The sequence below is a fragment of the Falco rusticolus genome, chromosome 10 (assembly GCF_015220075.1).
Source record: "Falco rusticolus isolate bFalRus1 chromosome 10, bFalRus1.pri, whole genome shotgun sequence".
Taxonomy (NCBI): Eukaryota; Metazoa; Chordata; class Aves; order Falconiformes; family Falconidae; genus Falco; species Falco rusticolus.
This window is the reverse complement of record NC_051196.1, coordinates 23,594,593-23,603,614: the sequence shown is the minus strand read 5'-3', so window position 1 is coordinate 23,603,614 and position 9,022 is coordinate 23,594,593.

Here is a 9,022-nt window from a genome sequence, read left to right as displayed (position 1 = left end):
GGTTAGCCTCCTCTTCTCAGCAAGTCGCCAACGCTAAATTTAGGCAAGGTGAAACTGCTGTGTTTTTCTGTCCTCAGCTTTGCCTCCCATCTCTGAGTTTCACCAACACTGCCACAGCGGCAATGTTTAAACTGGCTAAAAATGGAAGAGATGAAATAAATACTGAAAAGACCTCCTAGAAGAAGCCTACTTGTACTTGCAATTGCTGAGAACAAGTGGGAGAGAGTCTCTCTGGTGGGGCTGATTACAAGGACAGCCAAGAATACAGCTGTGTTCTACCTTGCCAGGATCATGAGCACTGCTCCAGCAGGAAAATCCAGTGCTATCAGCTCTTCACAGTTTGTAAACCAGTTTTTTGTCTTCCCCTTCAAGCTCTGCCAAAGTGTGCTCCCTCTCGAGAGGTGGTTCTGCATTGCTGAGGCTGTTCAGTTTTACAGGAGATAAATCGGCTTCTGCCAGGAGATACAGAAAGGCTGGAGTGTGTCTTTGTGGGGGGAAAAAAAAAAAAAAAAAAAAAAAAGAATTTCCATTTCTGATTGAAGTGCTGCTGCATAGTATGGCAGTTCTTCACTGGATTGCTCAACTTGCCTTAAATACAAGGGTTTGACTACCTCGGGCAAAACCCACTTGTACATAGATTTTTTTTCCTACTCTGCTGACATGGATGGTTAATAAATGTAAATTGAGGTGCCAGGCTATATAAAGGCTGTTGTGATCAAGGTCAAACTAGGAATTTGCTTTGCTGAAACCTTTCCCTGTTTATTGCATAGAGGCTTGTTACAGTTCAAGAGTGAATTGCTATTTCAACTCTGTGTTCACAAATTTCCTATTGACTCCAGCCATCGGCTGTCTCTTTTGGGGTGTATCACGATGCAATACACTGGATTTGAATTACAAATCCATCTAAACAGGGCTTAACCCTTCAACTCAAGCTCCCCGGTGTTACTGCAGTACAGGAGCACATCTGAATCTAAGACTGCCTGCAGGTCTCAAACTTCTTCCCCACGCCAAGGTGTGTCTCTAAGATAGTTATGTAACTTGGTATGGAGCAGAAAGCATATCAAAGAAGTGGAATGAACACTTCTTGTGTAACCTAGGCTGCTAGTGATAGCCCAGCTAGTTACATTAAACCTCTGCAGAACAGATTTATCTGTCTCCATATCTGTTAAATGTCTGCCCTCTCCGTGATGGTTACGAAGGACTTCTTTATTCACCTGTAAAAGGCCATGTACACCCTGGGCTTTGCCCATAGTGCAGTCCCGAGGGTCACCTGCCTTTCTCCAGTTGTGACCCATCTCCTTCCAGCACCCACAAGGCACTGGAGGTGAAACGGCTCAGCCCTGGTTGGCTGCTGCTGCCAGTGGACCAGGAGGTGTGACAATAAAACTGAAGCTGATGTGTTCTGATGAATTACGGCTGAGCATCCATGCCAGTGGGAAGCACTTGTGCTGTGAGTAGCTGCTTCATGGCACCAGCTTAGGACCAGTAAACCTTCCTTGGGCTGTTGACCATTTGCTTGTGTAATCTTAACACAAGCAGGGCTCTGCAGCGTGCGTTCCTTGGGCTGAAACTCCTCTGGATCAGTCCCAGTGCAAATCCTCTCTCACACTGGTTGTAACGAAGGAAGGACCGGGGCAGTGTACCAGCTCACGTGGAAGATGCTCTCTGGGAGCTTGTGGTCAGAGGGATGCTGCTGGTGAAAAGCCTCACTTCTTCCTTCCTTCCTCTAGAGGGGATTGTGTTACTGTGCGTGGCTGTTGGAGGAACACCTAGCTCAAGTGAGGTTTGACTAGCTGGATGCAGGATGAGAAATGTGTTCCTGCTCGTGTATCTGCTTACCCGAAGCTGCAGCCTGCCCTCTGCCTTTGACTTCTGTGCTATCAAGCCTACATGATGCAAATTCCTCTCCTCCAACCACACGCAGGGACTCCTTTTGATCGTACTTGCTGCCTTGGGATTTCTGTGCTCCCTTCTCTGTGGCTGAGTGCACCAGGCTGACTGGAGCTCAGGCTGTTAAAGCTCAGGCTGTAACAAACACCAGGTTCTAGGCTGTTATGAGAACCCTCATTACCCTGGCCCGCGGCTGTTAAAGCAGCGCAACAGCCCTTTGTAACAAGGGAGCAACAAAGCCGTGGTACAGAGCTAGGGCAGAGCTGTCCTGGTACAGATGGCACAGCTGGGACAGGGCTGTGCTCTCCGTCGCTCCTGGTACAGGGGTGGCACAGCTGGGACAGGGCTGTGCTCTCCATCGCTCCTGGTACAGGGGTGGCACAGCAACAGCCAGCAGTCTCTTCAGTGGATCATGGCAGGATTACCCTTCCCCTGCCAGAAGGGGTTCCTTCGGCTGCATTCCGTTGTAGGCTAGTTGTAATTAATGTGTTCCTATTACAGCATGAGACTGGAGACTTTCCCACCTCTGAAGCTTGAGGGTTTCTTCTCTGGGAGAAATGTGGGACTAGAAGTGGCGACTGCATGCCCCATGCAGTGCCTGATGTGGTCCTGGCCCAGGTGAGGGTTTCCAGACCATGCCAGAGAGCAGCTCTGCAGTCTGCTCCTCCTGGAGCCTTTGTGGAGCCGGACCAGCGGAGGTGCATCTCGCAGACCACGGAGAAGGGACCGGGAAGTCTCTGTGTCCCTCTCCGAACAATCTGCAACACCTGACTGTGATCTTAAAAATGCATTGAAGAGCCTCACCCTGCGGGCAAACTCACTGGCCCGCTTGGGTGTCTCACACCCAAGCAGCAGTATGGGAGCAGAAAGGACTATTCCAGGTTTTTTTGTTTCTTCTAATAATTAACAATTTTGATATTATAATATTGACAATTAATAATTAATGTTTCTTCTAATCCCTGTTGAGGAATGAAGAGATGAAGATGATGTAGGTTCCATGTCTTGTTGCATAAGAGCGTTTCTTTTGCTGTTCTTTGTTCTTTTGTTTTCAATGAAAACTTTTATTAGTTCATTATGAAGGTAAGTGTTTGGTGGTGTTCTCATTAAAGCTGCAGGTCCTGAAGCAATGTAATTGTGGGAGAATTTAATTTTTTTGGCTTTTGGTTTTTTGTTTTGTTGTTTTCTTGTTTGGTTCTTTTTTTGGTTTTGGTTTGGATTTGTTTTAATTTTTTTTTTCTTTTTGCAAGCTAAAGTTTTATTCTTTTGTATAGTTTTGTAGTTTTGTAGTTTTTTTTCTTTTGTATAGTTTTGTAGTTTTGTAGTTTTTTTTCTTTTGTATAGTTTTGTAGTTTTGTAGGTTTTTTTTCTTTTGTATAGTTTTGTAGTCTTGGAGAACCATGACTGAACTGTGATTGTTTAAAGTTTTAAGGGAAACACAGTTCCCCTTATTTGCTGTTTTGAAGCCAGCCAGATTATTTTGAATTATGTTTGATTGCTCGGGGTTAGCAGTCCTTCTTTTCTGTGGAGAGAAGCAATATATATTGCTCTAACATCCAAATTTATTTTCTGGAACAAAATGAAGGACACTCAATGACATGAGAGCTCCGGCTTAGATTTATAACTTGCTAATGAGAAATTGCTGAATAACATGCTCATTTTCTGCCACTAGAAGGTAATAAATCTTCTCCAACTACTTGGGCTCGCAGAATGCTGCTGTCCAGTCTCGTTATCAGCTTCCAACACCAAAACGAAGGAGTCTCTGTGGAGCAGCACGCTTCCCTGGTGCCCAGCCATCTCGGCTGGCTGGCTGGCTGGCTTTAACGGCTATGAGACCGTTCCCCTGGGTGCTGTTGGGTGGGAGGTCTCCATGCAAGATGCCCCCACTATTGCTGATGTGCTATTTCAAGTGGGGTTTTTTGGTTTTGGATTTTTTTTTTTTTTAATGGAGGTGTTTGCTGTGCGGTGGCCTCCAGCATCTGCTGTGGCACCGACATCAATGAGTTAAGCAGCAAATAGCCCCGGGGGTGGATTTCGAGCTTTGCAGCCAAATATGAGCTTTTTTTTTTTTTTTTTCCTGAAAGGCTGGCTCCCGAACAATGCCCTACCCTCTGCTGCCCAGCCCAGCTGGCCGGGCTCCAGCCCAGGTGAACACACCTTGCTGGGGACCAGGAGTCACCCCTGGGGAAGGTGGCCTCAGGCAAGAAGAGCTCGCTGTGCCTGACCTGGGGAGGGCTTTCTTGCTCAAACGAAACACAGGCCCTGCAAAATCAGGGATTTTACTGCGCTGGTGTTGGCTGTGAACTTCTTTTTTCTTTTTCTCCCCACCCCACCCCTCCCCAGGCTGAATCAGAATCAGCATGCGGGGCGAGAGCCGATGGCCACTGGCCAGCTGCGGGCTGCTGGCATCGTGCGGCTGGCTCGGGGCAGGGAAAATCAGAATCTCAGCCTGTTGCCAGGCTCTCCTGCCCTGCACAGGAGACTTCTCCAGCTCTTCGCTTGCCTGCTTGGAATGGGGACCCTGAGCTGCTGGGGGGGGGACAAAATTTAGGCAAAGGACTAGGGCAGCTGGTGCACTCGTTGACAGGGGTGACTCGCCGTGTCCTCTGCTGCAGAAAAGGAGTGCTTTACAAACAGTATTTTACCTTTTGACAGCTTGTGCATTTATAATGTAAAAACAAACTCACCTAGTTCCCTCCTGTCTCTCCCTCAGCCCTGCTTGGGGAAAAAGAAGAAAAAAAATAAATCAGCGGGTGCTGAACCTTCTACTTGACATTGTAACAATGTCAGGAGCTGAACACCAAGATCCCTGGCTGTACCTAGAGGTGCCTTGATCTCTTCTGAACACTTAGTAAGACAAACTACTTGCTAATCTGTTGATGCAGAAATGTTCGGATGCTGGAGTTCCTCGGGAAGGGAGCCCTGGACGAGGTGGCTCTGCAGTGCTGTGTGCACGTTCGGTGCAGCCCTGGACTCCGAAGCCGTACCATGAATGGCGCTTTTCATTTGTAGATCTAGCTGATAACTAATCAAATCTAATTAATCCCTGCGTGTATGGGGAGTGGGGGAGACATGTCTAGGGTTTGTTTTTCCCAGCCCTGAAATACTGTCAGCTCCAGGATGGAGTTAACGGCTTGCTCGGGGTGTATGCCCTTTGGTGACCAAATGCTGTGGGGGCAAGGTGCCAGACCTGCGGCAGGATACCCCTGAGGTCGGGGAAGAGCTGGGTGCTGCAATTCTCTGAATTGATGAGATGCTCTTCCTACTAAATGCCACTGTAAAACCCCAAGGTTGTGGCATTCAGACTGCTGTGCTGTTGGAGAGCAGAAGTTTCTCTGTGTCTAGACCCTCCCTCTGATGTGGACCAGTAGCAGATGCCATGGAAAGAGGATACAAAATGGTGAGAAACCTTGTCATTAACATATTCTCGCAGCTTCCAGCAATGAAGACAGAAATAAGTACCTGGATTACCATGTTCAATACCAAGAGCTGTCCTTCATGAGTTTACCTAATCCCTTTTTTAATCCGTTTAGATTTTGAAGCTTAATATCCAGTGGTGATAAATCACACAATTTAATTTTATGCTGGTGAAGGGGAAAAAAAATCCTACAGTTTGCCTGCTGACTCATTTCACGAGCTTGGCCCTGATCCTTGGGAGACATAGTCACCTTCTCTGTAACAGTTGTAATTTTACAGTGGTCCTCTGTCCTCTCATGAGAAGGTTTAGCCCATCGAGCTGCCCGTCAGGCCCACAGCAGCTTTCCAAGCACAACTCCACCATCCTCAGCAGACCTGGAGATTGCTGGCTGCTGCGCCTTCCTCTGCTCTCATAACTGAGTACTCTCAGGGCTTGGGAAGGGGAGATAACGTATTTTTAGTAACTTCTCTTCCTTGTTTTTGAGGCTTAAGTAGAAACATTAATGTCTAATTTAAAGGGTACATTTTACAGGTTATTTATGGAAGCAATAAGCTTTTTTCCTCCTGTGTTTTTTAATGAAAGAAGCTGGCAGGAGCTGAAATCCTTTACCTTGTTACTATAACAGCAAAATATTCACTCTCAGGCTTGGAGCTTCACTTGAAATACTCTTTTTCATTTATTTTTTTAAGGAAGACATTTAATATCCAGTGAATAAAACAGCAGCAGTTCCTCCCTAGTTGAAGTAAAGAACACTCAACCCAGAAAAAAAGCAAAGGGGGAGCGGCTGGTCTCTTGTGCACCTCCACCGTGAAAGGACATGGTCGTGGGACCAGCCAGAGCAGCAGCTGAATCCTCTCAACCCATTACGCTGATAATGAGGTGACATTAACCTTACATCGTTCTGCTTTTAGCTCTGCGCTAGTGTTTCTACCATCCAAAGCAGCCCCATGCACACCGTGAGTGCAGGAGAGCAGCCGCCTCCAGGTGCTGTTGTGGGCAAACTCCGAGTTTGCCACGGGCTAGGAGGAAGGATGAGGTCTGTGGTGGCTTCCAGGTTGGATGGCCTGGGGGAGGATGGATGAGAGTCAGACTTCAGCTTTGAGGATGAGCGCAGTGCTTATCGCCCTGCTGTGTGCTGGTGGGGTGCAGGAGCCGGCTGCCTGCACTGGGATGCGCTGGGCAGGTTTTGGGGGAGCTCTCCCCCCCGCACACAGCCACGTTACGGATGGGGATGCTGCAGCAGTGGGCAGGGATGAGCCCTGCCTGCCCCCAGAGCACCTTAAAAGCCCTTTTGCTGAGACTGGCACAGACACAGAGGCATCAGTGACATCCAAGTGGATTCCAGGAAAGGTTCTGAGAGCTGCCCTGGGGCTGCTGGCTGAGCCTGCCTGTGTGCACAAGGGGGGCCTGTTTTCTTGCATTTATGGCATGGTGTGATCAGCAGGACGTGGGAGAGAGTACGCTCTAGGAGAGCCTGGATACAAGAAGCCTTGTTGGTGCAGCCCATCACTGCTGCTCTCTGTGCGTCCAGGTTGCAGCAGCTGTTTGGCTTGGACAGCAGCGCTAAGACTGAGATTTGTTCAGCCCCGCTAGCTACAGCTCTGCTGCTCCTTCATCAGCAGAGCCAGCAGTGATGCTGGCCAGAGGACCAACATACCTCTAGCTACAGCCATGACTTTACCCTGAGTCGCTTGTTCTTCCTTGCTCTGTCCCCATCTCTGCATGTGCAGAAACATCTTCTCCCACCTTCTCTCCCGCTGCTCAGGCTGTGCTTTGTACTTGGCTACGTGGAGATGGGCAGTGCACACCCTGAATGCTTGCTCAGGGGTACGAATGTCTCTCCTAGTGTCAGGTGCCAGTCCTACCTGGGTCGGCAATGGTACCCTCTGTGGGAGGGCCTGTGCTTGCATTCTGATCGCCAAAAAGGATGTGGACGTGATGGAACAAATTGTGCAAATCAGTGAAAGCCTGATGTAGGGCTGTGTTATGGGGCAGAAAACCCAGAGGGTACCAGATGGAGTCAACCAAGTTTGCAGCCATCCAAGTAGGGAGAACGTGGCTGCCAGATGGGGAGATGAACCCCACTTACACCCATCAGCAAAGTGATTCTGCAGACTGCACCCTGAGGAACGAGTTGTGTGGCACGGACTCAACCCTTGCAAAGGTGTGCCTTGGCACCCACAGGACAGCAGACACAAAAGCTGAGTCTCTCCTGGGGTGGTATGAAAATCCTCTCCTGACTTTGCAAGAACTAGCAGTATTTGCCAGTGACAGTATCAACAGTGGGGTGTTACTGGGCTCAGCACCCCAGCCAGGACTCCGAAGAGCTTGCAAGGTACCTGTTTTCCCCTTGAAAGGCTTCAGCATCCATCTTTTAGGAATCCAGGAGCCCAGGGATCACCATCTCACTTCTTAAGACTTGGTGGCAAAAGTGTTTCAATAACTTGCTTTTGGGAGAGAGGTCCCAGAGGGTACGGACACGGGGGCACAGGTGGCCCAGGGCCAGCACAGCCAGGACGGCAGGCAGGCTGCAAAAGCTGGCCCTTCCCGCTCGCATGCCGTCCTGCCACCACGGGCAGCGAGCGGTGGTTTAGGACACTGAGCTCGTTCGGGAGTGCCAAGACTGCGTGGTCCCACGTGCCAGCTCGCTGCTCCTCCGGGACAGGAGGCACACAGGCTTCCCTTTGAGTTGGGACCTCGGCCCGGCCGCTGCGTGCTGTGCTTCTTTAAATGCCAACCTGAGCTTGTTTGGTGTCGTGTTATGGCGAGGGGGGTGTAAGCCTGGAGGGGTCTGCTTGTGCTGATGGAGGTACTGGCTAACTAGCTGCTGGCTGGTGAATTGCTGCTAAAGAGGATGTAATTAAAGACAGCATTTAGTTTACTGCTGCTTTATTAGACTTCACACTGAATCAGAATCTTAACTGATACTAGTTCCTTCCCACCCCTCACCCCCATCTTCTCCACGTTCTCTTTTGGTGGGTTTCCCCCTGTTTTGTGTTTCTGAGGTCTGGTCCTCCATGCCAGCCAGTACTTTTCACTCCTTTAACTAATGGAAATACAAATGCACATGCATCTGATGGTAACAATGGATGTCATTAACCATCTCCACATCCCAATTCCTCTGCTTATTTCTCTGCTGAATGCTATTGCTTTCAGGTCAGCTCTGGCCTGCTAGTCAAAATGTATCACACCAAATACCTCAAATGATGGAAACGGCTGGTAGCAGCTGCGGCAGGTACCAGTGCCTGGAGGTCCGTTTCAAATGCTGTAGCTAGTAGCACCATACAGGCAAACAGCTTGGCATCAACAGAGTCCCAGACTCATCAGTGCCAGCTCTTGCTAATTACAGCCCGTGCTTCTCCAGCCAACCTCTGTGATGGCTGCTACAACGAGGAATGACTCAAGCTGCTCTAAGCCCGGTTTTTAGCAAGCGTTGGCCATGGTGTTGGATGCATCTGGTTCTGGGGAGAGGTGGGAAGCCCTTGGGGAAGAGGATGAGAACAAGCCTCATGGCTTGCACCGGGGACTGGCACGTCGTGAACCCTTCATAGAGAACTTCAGCAGAAGGAAGTACTTTGTCCGTCTTATTGCTGATCAAACCACTCCTCCTGCAGCCTGTGTGTGCCTGCTGGAGTCAGCTGCGCAAAGCACGGGGGAAGGACACGGTCCCCAGCCTGCTGGAAAGGGACCTGCCACCTTCCCGGCTCCCAGCCGGAG